Source organism: Tursiops truncatus, chromosome 3 (assembly GCF_011762595.2).
Source record: "Tursiops truncatus isolate mTurTru1 chromosome 3, mTurTru1.mat.Y, whole genome shotgun sequence".
Classification (NCBI taxonomy): domain Eukaryota; kingdom Metazoa; phylum Chordata; class Mammalia; order Artiodactyla; family Delphinidae; genus Tursiops; species Tursiops truncatus.
Genome location: NC_047036.1, coordinates 148012565 through 148039337, shown reverse-complemented (window position 1 = coordinate 148039337; position 26773 = coordinate 148012565). Strand labels below are relative to the sequence as shown.

The following is a 26773-nucleotide window of genomic DNA, read 5'->3' as shown; positions in this document are numbered from 1 at the left end:
GTTGGAACTGACCAGGCACATGAGATGCATGGGAACTCAGAGCCTCTAAAGGAAGAGCTTGGTCTCTCAGCCTCAGCAGGGGGCTCTCGGGATAGTTCTCCATTATCAAGTGTGTGTAGGTCTTGCTTAGTGGTGTTAGTGGAATTGGGGAAGTGTAACTGTAAAGAAGCTTGGCTCCCAACCCTTCCTGCATCCCTAATACCTGACTTAGGAGGCCCCTAGCAAACGTTCCATGTTGTAAAATGTTAAGCTAATCATAGTGTTGGGGATGGCTGTAGAAGTGAGTTAAAAATAAAAGAATGGAGGAGCTATGGGTATTAAAGCTTTCCCGTCACTATCCTCAGCTTCCTGCCTCATGCAACCAGCCACTCCTGCTCCTTTGAAGCTTACAGACAGTACGATGTGGTGGTTTGGGTTGACCAGATGTCTCCAGTGTCCCATTATCTGGCTTCAAATCCCAGTCTCATCATTTTCTGTTCTGTGATTTTGGTAAGTTATTCATTTCTCTGAGCCCATTTCCCCATTAGTAAAACATACCCAATTTGTGGGCATAAAGATAAAGTGAGCTAATCCACAAAAAGGACCTAGCATGGTGCTCAGCACATACAAGACTTTCGGAGGCATGCACATAAATAATAAATCAGAGAGGCTGAGTGACTTGCCCAAAGGTAAACCGGCTAGGGAGTGGGGGAGTCAGGATCCAGACCCAGATCAGAGTCTCAATTCTGAATGCTTCTTCCCACCATGCCATGCTGCCTCTCAGAGCCATGCTACTTCTCACAGGGAATTGGAGTTCCTGGTAGAAAGGGGTAAATTCATGTCTTATTTCACTTCCCACTGAAGCACTCCCAGGACTCGTCACCCTATCTTCAATGGACTTTTTACCTCCATGAGGTGCAAGCATAATCCTTAGTCTAAATTTTTTTCCTTAAACTCACCTAGCCTTGCCGTGGTCAGATCTGCCCTGATCCCTTAAAGGGTGCTCTGTAGGCTTGGGAATAACATAGGGAATAGTGTTTTTATACAGCACCTGCCCACTTACATAGAGGAGAGAATTCTACCACAAAGAACCTGGCACAAACTTATTTGAACACTCAGAAGACACACTATCTCCTGCAACAGGGAGTCAAGAGATGGTGTGGGCTTCAGGTATGATATGATCAGGGCTCTATCTGAACTCCTCTGGCTCTCTGGGTTCAGCCTTCCTCCACACACTGACTCTGCACTTCAAGCTGGCTTCAGTCATTGTGGCATACTGCAGCCTGTGATAAATGCACTTGCTTACTTTTTATATCTAGGAAGAGAAAGAAGACTTTGTACCTCATTCCAGCTTAGGCCACATGCCCACCCTGATCCAATAACTGTTCCTGGGACAATGCCATGTGATCATTGGACTGTATCCAAATTCCTGAACCAATTATTGACAATCACCCTTAGGCCAATCAGGGCCTTGGGGCGGGGATGGACTCAGATCCTGTGGGACCCAGAGGCCTCAGGGGAGAAGTGGAAACCAGAAAACCAGGTTCTGTTGGGATGGAGAAAGAAACAGTAGATGCTAAGTACTCAGCCAACAATGCCCATCCCACAAAGACAGTGGAGGGCAGGGGATGCACAGTAAGAAACTACTGTGCCTAGGATGCCAGGGGGAAAATCTCATAAAATGCCATATCTCAAGTCAAAACTCTAATATGAGATCACCACATTTCATTTAAGAAGAAAAGTATCATAACAGTTGCTATTTATTGAGCAACGTCAGTTGAACATGGAGGTAGGTACTTTCCCTACAACATGTCATTTAATAATTTAATCCTCACAACAACCTTTAGAATTTGGAATTATCACTCCTATTTTGTAGCTGAGGAAACAAGGCTCTGAGCAGTACTCTGACTTAAAGTCATCACACAACTAGAACGAACTCAGATTTCTGTGTGCGAGAAGCTCCAGCACAACATCTTGTTTGTTATACTTCGCAAAACAAAAGTAGGACGTGTGAGTTCATTTCATGTGGCTCTCATACCATTGTCAAAAAGGAGGAAATAAATGACCTTCAGCCTCTGGGACCACGGGAAAAAACACTGTTAAAATTTAAAAATAAAGTGCAAAGTGGGACCAGAAGAATTGGGGGAATTAGTAGGAAGCCACCATGCATTCTTCTCCCTAAATATACAAAATTCTACTTAGATTTGGGGAAGGAAAGTGGGACCCCCCCACTCCCCCCACCCAGGGCTAGCTTGTCATGTTTCGACATCACTATGAGAGTGACTTGAAGAGGTTGTTTTATGCTAACAGGGTCTTTGAAAAGGAGGTATCTTTTTGGCCCAGCTTGTCTGTCTTTCAGATGGGCATACATACATACTTAAGTGAGTTTTGCTTGTAAGGGGCACTTGACTGCACAGGTGACTTTGGGGTCAATGAGACTCCTGGGATAATAGCCATCTGGGGGGTGTTAATTGAGAAGGTGTCCCTGTGGCTGTCCCCACGGGCTGTTGGAGTCCGTATCTACTTCACTGCCCCTGCAATGGGAGTTGAGGTGGATTGGCCTCCTCTTGCTGCTGTAACAAAGCACCACAAACTTAGTGGCTTAAAACAACGCACACTTATCATCTAGCAGCTCTGGAAGTCAGAGGTCCAAAATGAGTCTGATGGGGCTAAAATCCAGGTGTCATCGAGCCTATTTCTTCTTGAGGCACTAGGGGAAAATAGGTTTCCTTGTCTTTTCCAGCTTCTAGAGGCTGCCTGCATTCCTTGACTAGTGGCGCCTTCCTCCATCTTCAAAGCACATTACCTCAACATCTGTTTCCACTGTCACATCTCCTCTCTGCCTTTGACCCTCTTGCCTCCCTCTTAAGAGGACTCTTGTGTTTATATTGGACCCATCTGTATAGTCCAGGATAATCTTCCCATCTCAAGATCCTTAATCATACCTGCAAAGTCCCTCTTGCCACATAATGCAACATATTCACAGGTTTGGGGAATCGGGACATGGACATCTTTTGGGGGGGGCGGGGGGGGCATTACCACATGAGGGACAAAAAAAGGCATCACCTTATGAAGCCATCATCCCCCACCAGTAAGGACTGAGAAAGACACTGTTTCTAATGGATCAGCTTAAAATGGAAACTAGCAAAAGACTATTCTGGACATCAATGCTCTCATTCGGGATTTTCAATTTTAGTTTGATAACTTTTAACAGAGAGAATTTTGAGACTGTACACACATATGCATATACAGAGACTGGGAAAATGAAGAAATTAGCTGGATGATTCAGAGTCCTAATATTTATTAGGCCTGATATTTCCAGATAAATCCCTCTCCCACTCAGATATTGTGAATTTGAATGACTATTTCCCCTTCCATGCCCAAACTCCATCTGTGTCTTTGTCATGTCTCCTTCTACCTGTGACTACTAAGAGGCTGGTCCCAGTGGACTCTGCAAGCAAACAGCGAGATGGGTGAGGTCAGGAAATCTGGGAGGAGGGATGCCAGGGTGGGGAAATGGGAGGTTGGGAGGAGCATCTCCTGTGGGGTAGGATTTCCCAGACTTCAGGCATCCAGGTACCATTTTTTTTTTTTTTTTTTTTTTTTTTGCGGTACACGGGCCTCTCACCGTTGTGGCCTCTCCCGTTGCGGAGCACAGGCTCCGGACGCGCAGGCCCAGCGGCCATGGCTCATGGGCCCAGCCGCTCCGCGGCATGTGGGATCTTCCCGGACCGGGGCACGAACCCGTGTCCCCTGCATCGGCAGGCAGACTCTCAACCACTGCGCCACCAGGGAAGCCCCCAGGTACCATTTTTAACACTTTGTCCCATATTGGTGTCCTACCTGTGCTACTCTTAAGTTAATATTTTTCTCAAATTGACTAACTTTTGGTGAAATAAGTTGTTTTATCTGATATTAATTCCATAAAAGGAAAAACAGAAAGAATTATCAAATATTATTAAAACAATTAATTGTTTAATCATTATTAAGATAAAAATATGTCCATAGGCTACCTAAAATATTCTTATTTGTCATACATATTAGAACTTTTCAAACTTTAACCTGCATAAAAATTGCCCGGGGATCTTGTTAAAAGGCAGACCCTAATTCTATCCAGTCTGGGGTGAGATCTAAAATTCTGTATTTTTAAGCAACAAACGGTAACTCAAGTTTCAGAAGACTGAATCGCACACTCATGGGACCCTGAAGCCTGTTCATTCCATCCCAGCATCCTCTCACCTCTACCTTTCTCCCCACCTCCATGCGATCACTGTCGTTTCTATACCCTTCTATATTTTATTCCCCTACCTCCATCAAAGACAAGGATGGAACTTAGCCACCATGGACATCAGGAGTGCTGTTTCCCCAGATATTTCCAGTTCTATCCCTCCAATACATGGTAGGATTGTACTTTCTGGTCCTCTAATGGTTAGGTGGGGCCTAGTTCCGGCCCATGAGTTGTGAGTGAGAGTGACATGTGTCATTTAATTTCTATTTCCCATCTGGGATGGTGACTGACCATAATGAAGATGGTGGCTGTTCTATCTGCCTAGGAGCCCTTGCCAACCCAATAATGAACATGTACCATGAACAAGAAATAAACTTTCGTTGTTAAAAACCACTGGGGGGCTTCCCTGGTGGCGCAGTGGTTGAGAGTCCGCCTGCCGATGCAGGGGACGCGGGTTCGTGCCTCGGTCCGGAAGGATCACACATGCCGCGGAGCGGCTGGTACCGTGAGCCATGGCCGCTGAGCCTGCGCGTCCGGAGCCTGTGCTCCGCAACGGGAGAGGCCAAAACGGTGAGAGGCCCGCGTACCGCAAAAAAAAAAAAAAAAAAAAAAAGCCACTGGGATTTAAGAATTGTTTGTTACTACAGCAAAACCAAGCCTAACCTGTCTGATACATATACCCTAGTTTAATCCACTGTACCCCTCAGCACTTTGCAAGAACAGAAGCATTTTGTAAGAGTTTTGTCAAATTGCTTATTTTCCCCCCAAAACCTAAAACTAAGGTACTAGCATTCTTATGCCATTTCTAGCCATGTTCAGTGGCACAAAATTTGGTAAAACAGGAAGAAGAGAAAGAAAGCCCAATTGTATTTCCTTGCTTCTTACTGAGCCACATATGAGCTGAAGTGGGATCTGCATAGCAGTTCCTCTACCCCCCAAAGGCCTACACTTTTCCATACCAGCTCTAACTCCCAATCACCTTCCCCTGTGAAGTTTCTTTTTGGAGGTATTACACAAGCCTGCTGAGGGTGAGTGTTTTTCCAGATAACCAGCTTGGCTCATGTGAACAACGTTCACTCAGCATAGAAGGCAATTTCTTCCACATGTGATAACATTACTTCTCACTAGATCACAAATCCAGAATCAAGGTAAACTGAATAAGTGATTATGGGAGAAGCACCCAAGTGGAGAATACAGTGAACTAAGACTAAGAAATGTAGGTTCTAATCCCAATTCTGATATCATATTTGTCCACCAGCCTCTTTTGAGGGCAAGTTAAAGAAGCCCAGCTCACACAATTTATAAGAAAACTAGAAAACAAAAACCTCTCCAGGTTCTCAAAAAATGTCAAGAAGAAACTATCTCCCTCCGTGACAGCACACGGCGGTCTTTTTGCTGGCTCTGTTCTCAGATCTGCCTTCCCCAAGTGGCAGCAAAGAGGACCACAGCATGTCCAGGCTTACATTTCAGCAGCTCGGCAATCCCAGGAGAAAGGGACATGCCCTTTTCCAAGGGCTCCATCAAAAGTCATAGAATGAAATTTCATTGGCCTGGTTTCAGTCACATGCTCACCTCTGAACCAATCACTGTGGTCATGGAAATGCAAGTGTTCTGAGTGGCCAGGCCTGGGACACATGCCCACCTCTGGTGGTGGAGGTTGGAGCAGCCTCGGTCAAATCACATGGACTGAGAGTTGGGAAGGGTAAGTCTCCCCAAGAAAATTAGAGTTCTATGTCCAAAAGGGGGAAATGATTGCTAGACAGACAAAAGCAACTAGGAGCCACTCTAGCTGCAAACATCCTCCCAACCCCCCAATCTCAATTCTAAGGCAAATTCTTTGTCAATCTCCAAGGAAGCTGCAAAGGCCCTACAATGCAATGTTGTTTCAGTGCAAATAGACTGCAAAGTGACACTGACAATCATCCCAAGGATGCAAGAAGTCATGAACTGCAGGAGAGTGATGGTGGAGAACTGCTCAAATCAAATGCAAGATTATTGGCAAAGGAGGATATGGCCAAAGTCAAACAGCTTATCATTGAAAAGTCTGCAGGGATGATGCGAAAATAAGAGTTTCAAAAGGAATGACATAAACATCAAAATTTGACTTCCTCAAATATTTTTGTCAACATTGATCCTTTTTACAGTAAGATTCTGGATATCAAGTAATGCATCTGATGATGTGATTTTTTTAATTACACCAAAAAAATAAACATCTGACTCATACTTTATACATTCTAAGAGTTAGTGCACAGTTGCAATTATAAACTAAATTTGGTTAAGTGTATGGTAGGTTTTTCCAAATTAAATGGGTGTGAATAGGAATTTCATTGAGGTCTCGACCTTGACCCTAATAATATGAATAAGAATTAATAAACTTATTGGCTTCTTGTGCTCCCTCTTCTGAGAAACTTCTGTCTTTGCCCATGTTTCTACTTTCTTTTCTTATTGATTTGTAGGTGTTCCTTCTATACTCTTGATACTAATCTTTGGTGTGTGTATTGCAAACATCTTCTCCTACTAAGTTATCAGTTCAATTTATTGAAGGTCTCTTTTAATTAACAAAGCACATGTCAAAGGGTTTTTGTTTGCTTGTTTATGTGTTTGGTTTAGACTCAATAAGGAATATTAGCCCCTATTTTAAGCAGATTTACCTGAAAGGTTGTTTCCCAGTACCAATAACCTTCAGATTCGAGGACCTTCTGCACTTCAAAATCACTCTTTCCTTTATGTCAATGCAAGATACTGATACATTTTTACTCTGACTTTTTTCTTCAACATTCTAAATCAGCACTAGGAAACAAACCAATATTTTTCCTTGGGATGGGCCAGATTGGATAAACTTAACAGGATGTGTGTTTCCCTGACATGATATGGTCTGTCTTAAAATTGATAACTTCTGGCAAGGATCTGCATGTTACTTTAGGTTCCTTCTTGGAAATTAGAGAACACTCTAGTTACATCAATATCACACTTAAAAATCATCAACTAAGTTAGCCATTTTCTAAGATATTTTTAAGAAACCAATCTTGTCATATTAGTTTCCAGTGTAGAAAATAGCATATTATCTTTATGAAAACTCTATGAGTACATTGGATTTCATTCACCTTCACACACTCAAAGAATTTTTATTTCTCCATCTGGAAGAAAAATGAAGTTGGACCCTTACCTCATACCATATAAAAAAATTAATTCTTAATAAAGTTCTAAATTAAAAATAAAATAATATCAGAGGAACATTTTTATAAAATCTGTAGGAGACCTTCCTAGTAAGCAGGCATAAAAATTAGAAACTCCAGAAGAAAGAATAACCAGATCCACCCACATAATATTTTTAATTTTTTAAGGTATAAGCTTCTTAACCCAATTAAAAGTGAATAAGCAATAAGGACATTTAACCACCAAAAAAAAATAAGATAGATCCTGGATTGATTAAATTGGTTTTCATTATGTCATTGAGAACCCAGGCTCTATGTTTTTTCACTCTGCAATCCTCAACTTTGGCTTTTGCCCTTGGGCTTGTCCCAAGATGCTACAGTTGCTGCAAGTGCTAAATCCTCCCTCAACAATGTCCGGACGGCAGAAGTACCCAGCACTCCTTGGGTCCCTTTTGAAGGATGTGAAACCATCCCTTAGATTTCCCTTCTCAGAAACCACCAGTAGACTTCCATCATCGGGGAAGTCTACACTTCCTGCCTCCCAGTGGCCATAATCCCATCCCAAACCTATGCCTAAAGCACAGAACTAGTAGGAGGAGTAGGGTTACCATAGTTGGCTTGAACTAAACAAAATTCGCCCTCTGGGACTGGGGAGAAGCCCATACCCTACTCCTAAAGCCCATCGCTACCCCATTAGCAAGGAAGAAGAGGAAAATTGTTGTTGGGGAAACAACACACCTGCCATGGCTAATATAAAATCTCCTCCTCAAAGTAAACAAGTTTACTGAGTTAAGAATATGTGCCAAGTTGCCCTCTAGAAGCTCACAGTCTAGTGCAAGAGTTGGCAAACTTCTTCTGTAAAAGGCCAGATGATAACTATTTTAGTCTCTGAAGGTCATTGGTTCTCTTGCACAACTACTCAGCTTTTCCATTGTAGCTCAAAAGCAACCCTAGATAGTGTGTAAACAAATGGACTGTGCTCCAATAAAACTTTATTTATAAAAATGGTGGGCCAGATTTGACCCAAGGTCCTATAGTTTGTGAACCCCTGGTCTAATGGAAAGATAAGTATGTAAACCAAAATCTCACAGTGGCCTGCAGACATGTTTTGTTTGCCAAACCCTGGGTGTAAGCAAGATATTCACTTTCTAATTGACCATAGTCCCCACTATTCCCCATTGCCCCACACCATGGCACTCTCACATTTACTGTCATGACTCTTGATTAAAGGTAAAGGTTGTTTCACCCAGAGTTCCAGGAAACACTCACTTGTTTGTTTATGGCATCTCTGGGGACAAATTGTTTTGTACATAAATTTCATTAACAAATACCATGCAATGAAACCGTTTGTACCACTGTGATCCTTGGTATACTTTGGGACCACAGACACATACACAATTTAACGGAATTATCTGGGCACCGATTTTTCTAGGCACGCAGTCCAGAGAAGCCCCATGATAATCTTTTCTCGGGAGTGATCAACAGCCCTGAGTGGTCCCTGTTGACAAGTTCCGTGGTAACCCAATCTCTACATTCTGCTGACAAGCCACACTCCCGTGGTTTATGAGCTCAGTGGAATCCCTGAATAGAATTATACCCTTTTATTGAGTCCTGAACCATATATTATCATGAATACTAAACCAGTTCAAATGGTCCGTCCCCTCCGCCTTAACATTAGACAAAGCCTTTAGCAATTACCCTTCTCTTTAAAGAATGTGTTTTCTTTGGCACTGAATCCTACTGAAACCTGATGTGCCTGGGCCTTCTGCATTTACCTCCAGGCTCCACGTTAGGCTGCCCCCAACCCCATGGTTGTCTGGAGTCATTCGGACAAAGTCATTGGAAAGCTAAGTGTCTCCCCTTTGCATAAAGAAAGGATTAGCAAGGAGATTTAAAAGCATGGGCTCAACTTCAGAGGGAATGGTTATAACCCTTACAAGGAGGAGCAGCTCTTTGTCACCTGCCATCTTCAGGTGATGTCAAGCACTTGAGAAGCCTGCTTTCCAACCGCAAGGAGTCCAAGGCTCTCCAGAAGGTAGCCCTTTCTTTAGCGATTCTAAAAAAGGAGACGTGCTATTTATTTTCATTCATTCAAGAAATATCTATTGGGCATCTGCTGTGTGTCAGATACTGTGCCAGGCACTGAAGATGGAGCAGGAAAGGGAAAAGATCCGAATGTGACAGTGACAAGTGATGTTGAGGAGTTGGAAGGAGATAATAACTAGATCACCAAGTTCACAACGTGAAAGGAACTCGTCGTAAGCAATATGACAGAAAAGAACAGGATGCTGTGTGTATGAACTCCCTGTGGCTGCTGGAACAAAGTACCACACACTGGGTGGCTGAAAACAACAGAAATGTATTCTCCCACAGTTCCAGAGGCTAGAAGTCCAAAACCAAGGAGTGGGCAGGGCCACACTCCCTCCAAAGGCTCTAGGGGAGGATCATCCTTGCTTCCTTCATCTCGTGGTGGTCCCACATGCTCCTGGGCTTGTGGCTGCATCACTCCAATCTCTGCCTCCCTCTTCATGTGGCTGTCTCCTCTTCTCCCCATGAGTTTCTCCTCTGTGCGTCTCTTAAAGAACACTTGTTGCTGGATTCAGGTCCCACGCAGGTAGTCCAGGATGGTCTCATTTTGAGATCCTTAATTACATTTGCAAAGACCCTTTCTCAAAATAAGGTCACATTCACAAGTTCCAGGGGGCCTGTGGAACCTGGAACTTGGGAGTCACCTTTCAATCTACTACACTATAAGAAATAATAATGGGGTAACTTATTTTAGATCAGAGGGTGGGGGGGTAACCTCTAAGGAGGTGAGATTTAAGAGAAGACTTGAAGGATGAGGAGAAACGAATCATGCAAAGTGGAGGAGAGTATGATATGGTATGATATTCCCATACCGTGCATGGGCATAAGAAGAAAGGCATTGCTGACTGAAGGCACAATCTATGCAAAGGCCCCCAAAGCTGCTGAGTTTACAGCCCTCCAGAAACTGAAAGACCAGTAGGGCCAGAGCAGAGAGCAGAGTAAGTAAAATGGCCTGAGCTGTCCTGGGAGGGGTGGGCAGAGGCCTAGCCTGAAGCCACAGTAAGGAGATGGGATTTTACTTCAAGTGCAAGGGAGAGCCATTGAAGATCTTTAAGCATAAGAATAGCATGATTAAATTTGCATTTCATCTTGAAGATATTTTCAAATAGCGTAGCTGGCCTCAGTTTAAATTGGGAGCTATTGTTTTTACTGGAGTCTTGGCAATAACAAATGCATAGTATTTTATCATTTACGCCACTAGATGCATTAACTCATTTAATTTTAAAATGCATATAACCCAAATACAAACCAGGGCGTCATGTGGTCCAGTGTCTGATATCCCATTTCAGGAAGCGCAGTTTAGAGATCAGAGATAATCAGCATTCTAATCTTTGCTGGCATCTCTTCTAGAACATCAAAGGGGATCTAATTCATAATCCATATTCAACCCTTATTCACAGAATTTTAAACCCAGCAGACAGACCCACAGCCTCCCTTAGCAGACAGAGACAGAATCCGAGCACCAGGGACAGACTCCAAAATCCAATCTCTCTCTCTCTCTCTCTCCCTCTCTCTCTGAGGAGGTATTGGCAGTAGGAATATAAATATAATTTAATGTCTTTTTTCTCTTCACATGCCAATTTTAAAAATTTTAACTGTAACCTCCACGAGGGCAGAAAAGACATGTTACACGTTTTGCAGCCCCTACACTGTAGAGCTGACCTCTTTGCACAAAGGACACACAGATGCATAACAGGAGCTTGCCTGAGACCCTGAATCCTTGCTCTGTGATCAAGCATTCTTCCCACATCATCTATAAAGTTCCTGAGCTGAAACTGTCTGGTCTTAATTAAGCTTTGGCGGCATCTGTCATGAGTGACTGGTGACATTTTTCCATCCACTCATCACTCCTAAAAATGGACTTGTCCCTGCTAAGGAGGAATCAACAGACCAAGGCGGCCTAGAGCATAGGTGAGGGAGGGTACAGGGGTCATCCAGGGGGGATATGTGCAGGGGGAGAGAGAGAGGCAGCTGCCACACTGGGCACCCTGCTCCCAATGGCAGGCAGTGTGGACAGCAAAATCCCCTTCCACCAGAAGCATGTTCTATCGGTGAGACACAATCCTAACAGGATAGCAGAGGATAGCAGAGAGAGATGATGTCCAGGAAAAGTTTGGAAAGGCCAAGAGGCTGTGTACTTCTCCATGGACTGCAGGCTCCTTCAGGGCAGGAACTGTGCTTAATTCAACTCTGTACTTCCTGCCCCCTCTCCAAACTCCATCTCCTGGCTCCTAGGCCCCCAGAGCCTTGGACCCAGCACACTGTGAAGCTGGTGGTGTGGTTGGTTGCATGGTTGGTTAAATGAGCAACTAAAATCTCTAACAAGAGCCTTCCCAAGTGCTGAGACTTGACAAAGGCCATAAGGTCACATATGCCCCTACTCCCTTAAGCCATCCCCCAACTTCCCAGACTGAGAAAGAAGATTCCTGATTTCTTAGGATGTCAGTGTGGTATAATAGAATTATATATATAGTATTTGGTCTCTGTCCTGGCTGGCACAGAGCTCCTAAAACCCTTGGAATTTTCTGAGTGATGGGAATGTCTTTTGTTATTCCTCATGACTTCCTTTGACCTTACCTGAAATTATGCTAATGAGGTGACCTTTGGCAGACCCTCTAGATGGCTTCAGGATGGCAGCTGGATGCCAGAGAAACCGACCACAGGAGTAGAGGGTTGGAAATTTCAGCCCCACCCAACCCTGCACAGACCTGACCTCTAGAGAGAGGAGAGGGGCTAGAGATTGAGCCCAGTCGACAATGGCCAATGATTTAATCAACCGTGCCTCTGTAGTGAAACTGGGATAAAAATTGGAAACATGAGGCTGGGGGAGCTTTCAGGTTGGTGAACACATGGATGTGACGGGAGGTTGGCACCCCGGAGACAGCACAGAAGCTCTGTCTCCCTCCAACTTCGTCCTATGCATCTCTTCTATTTAGCTGTTCTGCTGTTCTTGAGTTTTATCCTTCATGATAAAACTATCATTGTAAGTACAGCACTTTCCTGAATTTGGGGTCATTCTAGCAAATTATGGAACCTGAGTGTGGATGGGGGTCATGGGAACCCCCAATCTGTAGTTGGCCAGACAGAGTGCAGGTAGCCTGGGGCCCCCATTCACACCTGGCACCTGAAGTGGGGGCAGTCTTGTGGGACTGAGCCCTTAAGCACGAGATCTGTGCTAACTCTGGGTAGTTAGTGTCAGCATGGAACTGAAAGGTAGCGCGACCGGTGGCAGAGAACAGAAGAAGTAGTTGTTATTGGAAAAATGAAACACACAGAGACCCCAAATATGCTCACCAGCTGTCAAAGGGTGCACATCCAAGCCGTCCACCAGAGAATCTTATTCGTGAAAACGTTCTCATTTTAAGCTTGTATGACCACTGTAACTGTATTCTTTCTAATGTTTTACAAACTTCACTTAAATCCCTCTTCAAATACAAACATTTTTAAGCACCCACCATGTATAATGTGTCATAGGGCCGATGGCCTTTAAACTTTAAAGCTCATATTACTCCTGAAAGAATTTCGATACCCTGTGTAGGCCCTTGCACATTTTCATCATAAACTTAAATAGTGCAAAACATGCGATTCCCACTGTATTGTAAATACTGACACTTTATAAAATATAAAACGGTTACATCACTCTTATGTCTCCAGTGGAATCCAAATGCCGTGGCAATTTGATACGCACCATCAGCTATTTGAAAAACTACATGAACAAACGCTTCTTTACGAGTCAGAAAAGTTTACATTTTTCCTTTCTCCTCCTTGAAATCGTATTTACTTTTCCTCACAGAATTTTATCGTATTGTAATTTTTATGCTAGAAAGTCTTTTATCAATCATCCTATCATAATTTTATGCAGGAAAAAATATATAAATTGAAATTCTAATTTACTTTTTTATTTCTGCAACCATTAGGCTCTGAATGTTAATAATTTTTCCTTTGGATTGAGCTATCATTGCAATTATTATTTCTACACATAGGATCAAGGCATTGTAGATATATTACAAATGTCGGTGTATACAGTCTTAAACAATATGAGGTTTTCACAGACATCAGTATTTTGAATGTCACTGTTTGGCACTTTAGGGTGGGGGAGGGCTGAGTCTTTCTTTGAGAAAGTGAGAGAAAAGCATCTGGAAGGAGTAGGAGGAAAGGAGAACTGGCCTCCACAGTGGGTACGTTCTCAGGAAGATGTGCTTGAGCAAAGGACGCTTAAGTGGATTCCTTTGGAACTACCTTTGCTCACATCCCCTGGAAAGTTCTCCCATATCCCCAGGGATACCAGGAGTCTGGGTCTGACGATCAGGTCGTAGGCAATTCATGTAAGAACAAGTTACAATTTTAGTCTTTGGGGAGTTTACATCTGGATAGAGAGTTTACATCTGAAAGCAGTCCACCTGAAATCAATAACAGAAAATGATCTAAAAAATTGTTCAAACATGAAAAGATGCTCCACATCACTAATTATTAGAAAAATGCAAATCAAAACTACAATGAGGTATCACCTCACAGTGGTCAGAATGGCCATCATCAAAAAAATCTACAAATAATAAATGCTGGAGAGGGTGTGGAGAAAAGGGAACCCTCCTACACTGTTGGTGGGATTGTAAATTGGTAGCAACCACTATGAAGAATGGTATGGAGGTTCCTTAAAAAACTAAAAATAGAGTTGCCATATGATTCAGCAATCCCACTCCTGGGCACATATCTGGAAAACAACATAATTCAGAAAGATACATGCACCCCAGTGTTCATTGCAGCGCTGTTTACAATAGCCAAGACATGGAAACAACCTAAATGTCCATCAACAGAGGAATGGATAGGGCTTCCCTGGTGGCACAGTGGTTGAGAGTCCGCCTGCCGATGCAGGGGACACGGGTTCATGACCCGGTCCGGGAAGATCCTACCTGCCGCAGAGCGGCTGGGCCCATGAGCCATGGCCGCTGGGCCTGCGCGTCTGGAGCCTGTGTTCCGCAGTGGGAGAGGTCACAACGGTGAGAGGCCCATGTAACCGCAAAAAAAAAAACAACAGAGGAATGGATAAAGAAGATGTGGTACATATATACAATGGAATATTGCTCAGCCATAAAAAAAGAACGAAATAATGCCATTTGCAGCAACACAGATGGACCTAGAGTATATTAAGCTTAGTGAAATAAGTCAGAGAAAGACAAATAATACATGATATCACTTATATGTGGAATCTAAAAAAATGGTACAAATGAACCTATTTACAAAACAGAAATAGTCACAGATGTAGAAAACAAACATATGGTTGCCAGGGGGAAAAGGGCAGGGGAGGGATAAATTGGGAGATTGGGATTGACATATACACACTATTATATATGAAACAGATAACTATTAGGAACCTACTGTATGGCACAGGGAACTCTACTCAATACTCCGTAATGACCTATCTGAGAAAAGAATCTAAAATAGAGTGGATATAGGATACGTATAATTGACTCACTTTGCCATACACCTGAAACTAACACAACATTGTAAATCAACTATACTCCAATAACAAATTTTTTAATTAAAAAGGTAAAAAATTGTTCAAGACAATAGAAATGGTGGGCAGCAAAATGGCCCCCAATCATGTCCACATCCTAATCCCCAGAACCTGTGAACATGTTACTTTCCATGGCAAAGGGGAATGAAGCTTGCTAATCAGCAGACCTTAATATAAGGAGATTACCCTGGATTATTCCGGAGGGCCCGATGGAATCCCCAGCATCCTTAGAAGTGGTAGAGGGAGGCAGAAGACGAGATCAGAGTAACGCTGTCTCAGGAAGGACTCAACCTGCCCTTTCTGGCTTTAAAGATGGAGAAAGGCAGCCTCTCTGAGCTGGAAAAGGCAAGGAAATTCGTTCTCCTTTAGAGCCTCCATAGGGAAGACAGCCACGCTGACACCTTGACTGTAGCCCAGTGAAACCCATATTGGATGTAGAACCTACACCAGTAAGATGATAAACTGGTGTTGTTTTACCCCACTAAGGTGTGGGAGTTCGTTACAGCAGCCATACACATCTAATACCATAGAGATCCGTTCCCCACACAGGAGAACAGGAGACCTGGGGGCTCAGAAAGAGGCCCCAAGGGTGTGGCGGTCAAGCACGGGCCACACCTGAGTGTGAATCCCGGTCCCTTCCAGCTTGGCCTGGGGGCACGGCCGGCCTGAGGACACAGGTGTGAGGCCTACTCAGCTGCTTGCCACTACTGTCCCCATATCAACCCTGTCAGCTGTGGGGCCCCAGCAGGTCTGAATAAAGGCACCTTGCAAGGTGTACTGTGATCCCCATTTTACAGCTGAGGAAACTGAGGCTCAGAGAAGTGGAGGATTTGTAACTGGCAACGGCTAGTCCAGCCATTATCCTGGGAGCTTTTCAAAATCTAGATCCCTCAGCCCTGCTGCAGACCCTCTGAATAAGAATCTCCAGGAATCTCCAAGTTCAAGAATCAAACCCAAGAAGCTCTTCTCCAAGTTCTTCAGGGGCTAGGCTTGGGGACTACTGCACCGTGTAGCCTTGAGCTGCCAGGGCCAATCCTCATTTCTGCAGAGTGAAAAAAGGTGAACTGAGGCACATGAAACTTTGAAGACTTTATATAAGCAAGGAAGGCAGGAGCTAGGGTGGAGAGACAGAAGCAAAGCAAAGCAGTCATTTAATTGGCTGTAGCTTAAACAGTTACCTTAATTGGGAAAATCTAGTTATTTGATTGATAGGATAGTTGTTCTTGTGTTTCATTTTCTCAGATTCAAGTAAATCTAGTTGGCTGTTGATAACTTGTTGTTCTTGGATTTTGTTTTCTTAGATTCAGTTGCACTGACTCTGGCTTAAGCTTGGGTTTGCTTATGCAGGCTACCAAGGTCGCTAAGGCCACCCCAGTCTAGTGGCCTCCTTATCAAACTACCTTAGCAATAGGCAGCTCCCAACTACTGCCACCTGCCCCCCCCCCCCCCCCGCAACACTGAAGTGTTGCTGTCAATCAAAGACTGGGCTGGGCAGCCGGCTCCCTCTCCACTGTATGTTCTCAGCCTCAGCTGCACGTTAGGATCATCCGGGGGAGAAAAAACAACAAGCCCTTCTGCCTGGGGTCCACGACGATGACAAAGGTTCTGATTCCATTGATCTGGGTGGGACAGAGCCACTGCCCTAAAACTGTAATATCTGCAAGCAAAGTTCATGCTGTACTTATTATAGACCAGACACTGTTCTAAGTGTTTTGTCTGTGCATATTAACTTAATCCATACAACTACATTATGAGGTAGATACACTCATAATCTTCATTTCATAGATAAGGAAACTGAGGCACAGAGAAAGATTTGCCCAACATCACAAAGCTAACATGCGGCAGTAGTGGGACTTGAACACAGACAGTTTGGCTCCAGCGTCTATGTGAACCACTGCCTGCTTCCCTGGGAAGCGAGCCCTGCATCACTCCGCCCCATGGCCAGGTCCCAAAGGGTTCATATTTCCCCGTAACTACCCTGGTGTTGGTAAATGCCAATGGCAGCAGGCTGTCGATCTATCCGCTCGCACCTGGGCTGAAAGCCATCTCTGGTTGCAAAAGAAAAGTCAGGATGGGGAGATGCTCTTCCTACCCACATTCTAACTGCATCCTCCCTGCCCTTCCCACAGGAGTCCGTGGCTGGGCCACCACGAGGTGCAGTCAGTCCAGCTCACTGCCACCACACAGCCCCCTCCTCTCCACTTAGAGTGTACACAGATACTGCATTTTTCCTGGAGAAGCCACATCTCATTTGATTTAAAATATTATCTTCTTTTAAAAATAATTTTAAAGTGGGGGAGGGATGGAGTGGGAGTGTGGGGTTAGCAGATGCAAACTATCATATATAGAATGGATAACAAGGTCCTACTGTATAGCACAGGGAACTATAGTCAATATCCTGTGATAAACCATGATGGAAAAGGATATTTAAAAAAAAGAATGTTTATATATGTATAACTGAATCACTGCTGTAGAGCAAAAATTAACACAACATTGTAAATCAACTATATGTCAATAAAAAATAAATTTAAAAAGTTAAAACAATCATTTAAAAACATTATGGATAGGACTTCCCTGGTGGCGCAGTGGTTAAGAATCGCCTGCCGATGCAGAGGACACGGGTTCGAGCCCTGGTCCGGGAAGATCCCACATGCTGCGGAGCAACTAAGCCCGTGAGCCACAACTACTGAGCCTGTGCTCTAGAGCCCGTGCTCTGCAACAAAGAGAAGCCACCACAGTGAGAAGCCCGCGCACCGCAACGAAGAGTAGTCCCCGCTCACCTCGTCTAGAGAGAGCCCACGTGCCCCAATGAAGACCCAACACGGCCAAAAATAAATAAATAAACAAATTTATTTAGGAAAAAAAACCCATTATGGATAGATGGACATTATGAAATGGAGGTAGGGGCTATTTACAAAAAGAATGGCACAATAATTCCCATTTGGTAGAAATATATATGTATATACATGTTTAAAACTGGAAGGACGTACAGCAAGATGCTGACAGGAGGGTGATTTTTGTTCAGATTATCTGGGTATTCTAAATGTTTTACAATGAATTTGCATTACTTTTGAAATAAGGTAGGAAAAAATCAAAGAAAATAGTTTTTTAAAGCAATGGTCTACAATAAATTAAGATGTTTGAAATTCTAACCAAAAGTATTTTTGTACCTAATCCTATATTAGTGAGGGTTGCTAAGGAACCATGTGATGCAAATTAGGAATAATCCCCACTATAGCTCAAAAGGGTAAAAACAGAGACAATCAGGTAGACAGAAGCCTACGGCTTGGAGAAAGGAATCATGAAGAATGTGTCTAATCATGCTGGCTCCTTCTTTTCCAGCTCACGTGGAAAAGAAAGATGGTTTGTTCCCCAAAGCACAAATACTTGAGTGTCGGAGTTACAAGAGGCCAAGACAGCCAAGAGCCTCTCCAAAGAATAGTCAGGGGCAGGAGGAAACTAATCATTATTAGTATTTATCAGATACATCTTTGTGCCAGTCACTGGGCTCAGTGTTTATTTAATTCTCAAAACACCCCCAAAAGGTGGTGCCGTTATTATCCCCATTTTACAGACAAGGAAACTGAGGCACGAAGAGTTAGGTGACTTGCCCCAGTTCACACAGCCAATAAGTGTCAGAGTTGCCCTACAAACCCAGGCAGGCTGATTCCAGATGCCACAAAATGCCACCACACCCAGAAAAGGCAGAGTGAGAGCTTTCATTCTGGTCAGAGCCGAAAATAAGGCTCAAGGGCAGCTTTCAAAGCCAAAGGAAGAGTGAGAAGCAGCGGCCTCTCTTCTTAAAGAGGAATGAGAAAGAGAGAAAGAAAATGATGAAGTATTCAGTTACAAGAGTAGAGAGAAAAGTATGAGATTTGGGGTTGGCATTGATCGTATTAATTTCTCCTAGGTTTATTGCTTCTAGAAATAGGGTGTTGTTTGACGCTTACGTTCTACTTAATAAAGGAGCTGCGAGGTGAGGGTGTGTCCATGTGTGCGTGAGTGTGTGCTCGTGTTCGTGCATGGATGGCGTGTGTAGGGGCACGAAGGCCCGTGAGTGTGTGCACACAGAGGTGCGGGCGCACGTGTGTGTCCGCACGGGCAAGGGTGTGTGCATGGGTGCACGTGCAAGCACCAGACCACCACTAACGCATTTTTGTTTTCCCAGCGGCAACCTGGGAACTGCCAGCAAAATTCCTCATCAGAAATAAACAGTCTCCTGGGAGCCGACCCTCCACCCCTTGCTCCTAAGTCTCCCCTGCGCCAACAGAGCCCCACAGACAGAGCACCTCAGTCCGAGTTGTTGACAAACTGACAGCCAATGGGGCTGTGGCCGGGGAGTGGCCTGGGCAGGCCGGGTGGGAGAGCCAGAGACACAGTTAGCGGCCACTCCTTTCTGGCCTGACACTCTCACCTTTCACACATTCCTCAGATTTGAAAGAAGAAAAAAGGTTGCTGAGTCCATATACTCCCTGCAAATGCACCGGCTGTCAATGACCAGCACCGTCAGGCACAGTACCGGCAGCCCCGCGTGGCCCGTCCCTTGAGCACCAAGGGGGAGGTCACTTCCCCAACCCCTCCTTCTGATGGGGTGGACAATTTAACCCACGCATTCTTGGGCTGGGCTCTGCTAGCTGTGACAATGACCACAAGCTCTCAAGTGTGTCCTACAGATGGTACCATTCTTCCCCCCAAAGTGTGGAGGGGGGGTGCTTTTTGAGCCTTTCTTGAAACTAGGAAAATAGCAGAAAAGGGAGACTTGATGGAAACTTCTTAGCAGGCAGGGATCTTCCCTGCCTAATCCTATCGTCGTCAGTACCCTCAGATCACACTGCAGATACTAAAAAATAGCAGCTTTGCAACCTTTCCTCACTCAAGACGATAAGCAGAGCCTTCCCTGGGGGCAGCTGGCATGAGACTCCACCTTCACGTGAGAATGAGAATCACTCAGAAAACAGGTCAAAAGGAGAGGTGCCCTAAAGAGCAGCCTCTCCACAGATTTGGGGGGTGTAGGGGGAGCTGTATAGAAGTTGCACTCCTCCAGGGAGATCCTTGTCCCATCTGTAAAAGAGCTCCGGGATCATTTCCAAAGCAATGGGGCAAGGGTAAGAAACAGCAAATTGCAGGAATGGAGCCTAGTGAGCACTTAGGTTATTTTTTGAAGCATCCAGGACGTGTCAATTCCCCAAGGTGAACTTTGGAATAAGAACAGGCCAGTGGATAGCTAATGTAAGGCATGCTAGCTAACGCAGAGGGGAGACGATGGGGGGTGGGTGCCAATTATTAGACCCGAAGGGAAGAGAGTACAGTTCACAAATGAAGGACCGTCCAAAGTGTCACTGACAAGCGAAATCATTCCTTCAATCCACAGACACCTAACTGGGGTCTGCTCTGGACCAGACCTTGGGCTGCACATTTTCTGCATGTGAGCAGGTACCCGGGCAGCTCACTAGGCAAAGTGAAAAATAAGGAGGACCTTCCTTCTCCCTCTGACCGTGCCTCCCCACCCTTTGGAGAGAAGCCAGCACCCGGCACCCTCCCAGGCCTCATCCACTCCCGCGGAGACCAACGAGGCCCAACTTCACTTTAGAGACGAAGGAAGAATGATCGGGCCCCCTCACAAATGAGGAGCAGAGGCAGAACTGGATCCTTAGACCCAGCTCATTGGTGGTACCATATTACATGCATGGACCAACCCCAAACAGGAGACTGGAGCAGAGAATGCCGCCTGGTTCCTGGTGCCCCTCAAATTGTGTGCAATAAGACAGACGCCGAACAGCACCCAGTCATAAGTGGGGCTCCATCCCAGGCTGAAAGCCACACCACCTTTCATCCATAAAATGGGCGTGGTTCCTGGATCCCTCTATCCCTCTCCCTATCTGAATAGATAGCACATGTTCAGAAACCTCCAAACACTTCTTGGAGCCTGTGTACCAAGTACTGGGCCCTCAGGCATGAAGTTTTAAGTGCCTCGGGACTTCCCTTGTGGTCCCGTGGTTAAGACTCTGTGCTTCCACTGCAGGGGGCACGGGTTCGATCCCTGGCGGGGCAGCTAAGATCCCGCATGTCACGCAGCATGGCCAAAATTAATTAATTAATTAATACCATGCTAGCAAGGCCAGGCTTTATACTGTAGGAATGGTATAGGGGGTGGGAAGCTGTGGAAAGACCCTAAAGGACTAACATAGATCAGATTTGCATCTTAGAAGGACTAGTCTAGAGCTACATATGAATTAGAGAGAGCAGGAAGCCTGCTACCAGGTCACTGTAATAGTTCAGGAGACAGAGGACAAGGGCCAAGCTGAGGTGTGGACAGGTGGCCGTGGATTCCAGATGGTATTTTTATAATAAAAAATTCTCTTCTGTAGATGGATAATGATGATGATTGTACAATAATGTGAATATACTAATGTCACTGAACTGGACACTTAAAAAATGGTGAAAATGGTAAATGTGTATTTTACAATTTTAAAAAAATCTCTCCCCCTCCAAGTAACACTCTTCGTTTGTCAAAGGCACAAAAGGCATAAATGCAAGGACTCCCTCCCCTAGGTCTCAAATACTATAAAGAATGAAGATGAATAATATTTATTGAGGGCTTTTCTGCGTTCAGGTATTATACTAAGTACTATACCAAGTATTAACTCATTTAACTTTCCGAACAACGCTACAAGGTAGATACTGTTATTACACCCATTTTACAGATGAGAACACTAAACACAGAGAACTTAAGTAACTACCCCACAGCTCATACGTGGCAAAGCCAGGATTCGAACCTAGGTAATCTGGCTTCGGAGCCTGCATGCTTACCCACTACGCTAAATTGCCTCTGTCCAGTTAGATGCTAAATATCTAGATAAGAACCCAAAAAAATGTCTGCCGACCAGCTAGCCCCACTATCTGGTTATTTGGCTTTATAGAGAATAGAAATCCAGACAGCTGACAGAAGTTTTTTTTCCACTTTCATCCAAATGTTTGGCATCACATAATATGATATGTCCACGAGTCTGAGCCACTCAGGAATTAGAACTCGATTGCCAGTAGAAACACTTTCTTAATGCAAGGTTGTCATTTCATGAATTAACGTCCTACCCAAAAATGTTTGCCTAACTTCCTAGGGTCTTGCACTCTTTGAGGATCTGACAGCGTTTTTGCTCCACTACGGGTTTGAGTAGTAGCTAATAGACGTCCTGCCCATTTCTTTGTCCTCCATCCGGTATTAGCAGAAATCACACGGGATTTTTTTTTTTTTTTTTGCATCACAAATAACAAAAACCATGCATATTTTAACTTCATCTCTAGGATGAAAGTAAATACATAATTTTGGCAAATTACTCAGAATTACGGGCTAGCAGCATCTGGTTGGGATATTCTCAAGTAAATTATTGGCACAGTCTCTGCCACATTTTTAATTTTAACCAAAATGTTTTCAGAAACATGTGTTTTCTGTCCCGTTTGCATGTAATCAGTTTTAGAGGGCCTCGGAGTTTTAAACTGGGGTTTCAGAAATTAGCTCCGATACCTGGGCACTGCCCGCAGGCCCCAAAGAGTCCTCCTCCCTCCCAGCACCGCTCTGTCCCTGCCACCAGCTCTTCAGAGCGAGAGAGGCCCGCAGGTACTGTGTGTGCGCGTCCCTCGCCCTTCATTCTGCTCCCAAATTACATACCTCGCTTTTATGTCAAGTCCAATATAGCTTCCTTACCAGTTTTTTTTTTTCCTCCTTATTCCACATCAAGAGTACCCAATTACTTTTATAAATACTTGTTTTAAAAATATCACAGTGGTTTCCTGCTGCTTCAAATTCTCAAGGGCTATGCAGGATTTTAGACTCTTATAAATCTTTCAAACAGTTCATATTTTATCAACAAAGTGTGCTTTTTTGTAAACCCTAAATATAACTCATCGAAGGCTTTTTTGTCCAATTATTTGACCTTTCCATAAAACGACAAAATTAAAGGAATTTGGGCCATTTCAAAAGTCATTTGCCATGCTGTCCTTGGGCTCATTAACCCTGCCTCGCCTACCAACAGGAGTGGTGTTTTTGGTTAAAAGAGAAAGCAGGAGGGTTTCAAAACATCCCAGCAGAGGTAAAGCAGGGTTATGTACTAGGTCTTTAAAAGAAAATTCCAGGAAGGCCTTGGCTTTTGTTAAAACTGAAAAGCTCCCTAGCTCAAGGCAGGCACTCCTTGAATGAATGACACATCACCAGGGACCCAGAAGGAGTCAGCCTGCATGGTAGAGACTGGGCTCCAGGTCCTGAGGATGCCCTGGTCCTGCAGTCTACTCAGCTACCCGGATGTATATGGGCACTTCTGTGGTTTTCCACTTGGAACTCCCTGGAGATACCCAAGGAATGGCCACTTAGGAGGCAAATCCAAGAATGATATTCAAGCATGAGCAAGATGCAGTTCTAAGCACTACAAAAATCAAGGTATCCACCAACCAAATGACTGTCTGGAAGCACAGGAGTTTCAAGTCTTAATCTCCTCTGCTACGTCTGAATTTCTATCTTATGATCTGGAAACCATTGCTGGGCAGGGAGAGAATGAACAAGGAAAAGAAATGCAGTCTGGGTATATTTTAGAGCTGCAGGCCTCAAACACATAAAGAACAAACCAACTCTTTGAAGAATGACCTTGGGTTAGATACCCTTGATTCTCCCCGCCGAAAATCCAGGAAAGTGTAATCAGCTTAGAGTCACCACCATCCCCAACTTACCACCAAATCCCCCCACACTCATTCATCCAGCAAATACTTGGTGACCACCTACTATGTGTCCAGTTCTTCTGGGAGCTGAGGAAGAACCAAAGAAGCACAAAATGGACCTAGGGATGATCATACTAAGTGAAGTAAGCCAGACAGAGAAAGATAAATATCATATGATATCGCTTATATGTGGAATCTAAAAAAAAAAAAAGATGCAAATGAACTTATATACAAAACAGAAATAGACCCACAGACAGAAAACAAACATGGTTACCAAAGGGGAAAGGGAACAGGGAGGGATAAACTAGGGGCTTGGAATTAACATATACACACTACTATATATATAAAATAGATAACTAACAAGGACCTACTGTAATAGCACAGGGAACTATACTCAATATTTTTAATAACCTATAAAGGAAAGGAATCTGAAAAAAAATAGATACATATGTATGTAAAACTAATTCACTTTGCTGTACACCTAAAACTAACACAACATTGTAAATCAACTATACTTCAATTAAAAACAACAAGAAGCACAAGAGGAATACCTCTCCTCAAGAATGGAATTGTGGGGTGTTCCCTGGTGGCCCAGTGGTTGGGATTCTGGGCTTTCATCGCCGTGGCCTGGGTTCAATCCCTGGTCGGGGAACTGAGATCCCACAAGTCACACGATGTGGCCAAAAAAAGAAAAAGGAAAAAAAAAAAGAATCTAGTAGTGAGTGTACAAACTTAAAGCTATGTAACCCCACCAGGCACTATGTGAGCAAAGTCAAGGAGGGATCCAGACAGTCAAGGCACTCGGAATAGGTTGAAAGGCACAGCCTCTAGAGGCTGGCTACTCAGAGAAGAGTTCCAGAAAGTGAGGTCTGGGCCAAGCCAGAGCGGGTATACCAGTTAGGGTTTGCAGAGAAACAAACCCTAACCTACAGGAACACATACATACATATCTATAGGCATGTATATGTATATACATGTGTATATGTATATTTACACATACACACACACACACACACACACACACACACACACAGAATGATTTCTTGTAAGGAACCGGCTCACGTGATCATGGGGGCTGACAAGTCTGAATTGTTAGGACAGACCGTAGCCTGAAAACGCAGGAGGAGCTGATACCGCGGTGTGCAGGCAGAATTCCTTCTCGGGCACACCTCAGTTGACTGGATGGGGCCCATCCACATCATCTAGGGCAATCTTCTTTACTTAAGGTAAAAGGACTGTAGATGCTAACCACACTCACAAAATACCTTCGCGGCAACACTTAGCTTTGCGTTTGATTAACCAGCTGGGACTATGACCGAGACAAGCTGACACACAAAACTAACCTCCTAGGATGCCTCCAGAGAGGGAGCAGAAAGGGAACTGCTGCTTGGGATTCAGCTCGGGGACTCTGAAATCTGTGCTGAGAGGTTTGGGGCCTGTGTCCCGGCCCCTGGAGTCGTTAAGGGTTTCCCAGGATATGGGCAGCACTGCAATCTGGAGGGAGCCTGAGGATAGACCAGGAAGAACAGACCACTGAGAAATCTGCACGAGTCCACCCAAGGGAAGGACCAGATCCCAGGCTGGTGAGAGGAGAGGAGCTGAGGGGACGGAAGAACAGCTGCAAGAGGCAGGCTGCCCAGAGGGATGGGAGGGGCGGACACAATGCTGGGAGACTGAGCCGGAAAGGACCTCCCTGTCCCCGTGGTTAGCAGAGGGAATCAAGAGGAACAGTCAGCTTGGAGGGCAGGCTGGGGAGCTTGGGTCTTGATGTCTCGAGGGTACGCGCGCTGAGACCAGCGGGGACACACAGCCACACGCAGAGCAGGAGTCAAGGTCACTATAGAGAGAAACCAGCGGTGCTGATGCGTGGTAACTGATGACGTCTCCAAGGGAGAGACCTAAAGGAGAACAGGTGGGAGAGTTGAGCCTTGAAGGGTGGCTCCAAAGAGCCCAGAAACCAAGGGGACGGAACCAGAACGTCAGGCCGTCCACAGATGCCAGCCAGGCCACAGAGGGAGTGGAGAGCCTCAGTGAGGACCAGGGTGGAAGGAAAGGCCTTCAAAATGGCAGAAGCAACTCAGTGACCAAGCAGCTAGGAGGGACCCCGGGAAGCAACACGGGCTGCCCTCAGGGCTTCTCCCACGTGCAAGGGAACCTGAGAGAAGAGTTTATGGCCAAGGGCACGGGCCATGTGGTTGAGGAGGGGTGTGAGGCAGAGAGGAGAATTTTTCCCTGGAGTCAGCCCTTCTGGAGCCCTGAGGGGGCAAGCAGAGGACCCCCAGGAGACGATGGGTGGATCTGTACCAGACTTCAGTGGAAGCCTACTTAACACCTGGACACCTAGTAGGATGGAGGTGGGGTGGGGCTACTGAAAGCGGAGGAGCAGGAAGAGGGATGAAGACAGCAGTAAATTGGGAGAAAGGTGAGGCAGGGGATCATGGGGGGCAGGGCAGGAAGACTGGGGGGAACAGAGCCTTGTTACTTGACAGAATTAAGGAGGGTGGGGGAACAGACGCAAACTGGATGATACACACACAGCGGGATACAGGATACCCAGGCTCAAGGATGAAAGGTTAGTGTAGCAGCAGTATCAGGACGTGGGCATCAACCAACACTGCTTCAGACACCTGCCGAGCACAAAAGGGGTGGTGGAAAAAGAGGTACACCTGTACCTTGAAAAAATAAAAGACTACTTTAAAAAAGAGGGTGGTGGAGGCGGGAGCCCCAGAGGATGTCAGTAGCTCACACTTCTGCATGGTCCTTAAGGCCCAGCGGACACAACTCTAGGACCTCTATATACTAATGTACGTCAAGCCTCTTAATCATCACAACCCTAAGAGATGTGGTACAATAATTATCACCATTTTACAGAGAAATAGAGGAACAGAGAGGTTAAGAGCTTGCCCAAGGTCACACGGCTAGCAAGTGGCAGAACTGGCATTCAAACTAGACAGTCAACTTAGATGTGAGAGGTTAAACGACTTGTCTGAAATAAAGCAAAAAGATAAATTCAGAACTCAAACACAAGCATATACCTATGGTGGCTGGTTTACCCACGCAGAAGCACACCAGCCTGGGTCACCCTCTGAGTAACCTGATCTA

General features: G+C 44.8%; 1 long non-coding RNA gene across 9 annotated transcripts in view; it reads right to left on the bottom strand.

The window, feature by feature from the left end:
* LOC117311657 (uncharacterized) overlaps positions 1-26773 on the bottom strand; it is a 140489-nt gene that overhangs the window by 98705 nt on the left and 15011 nt on the right. The gene's annotated exons all lie outside the window — the stretch shown is intronic.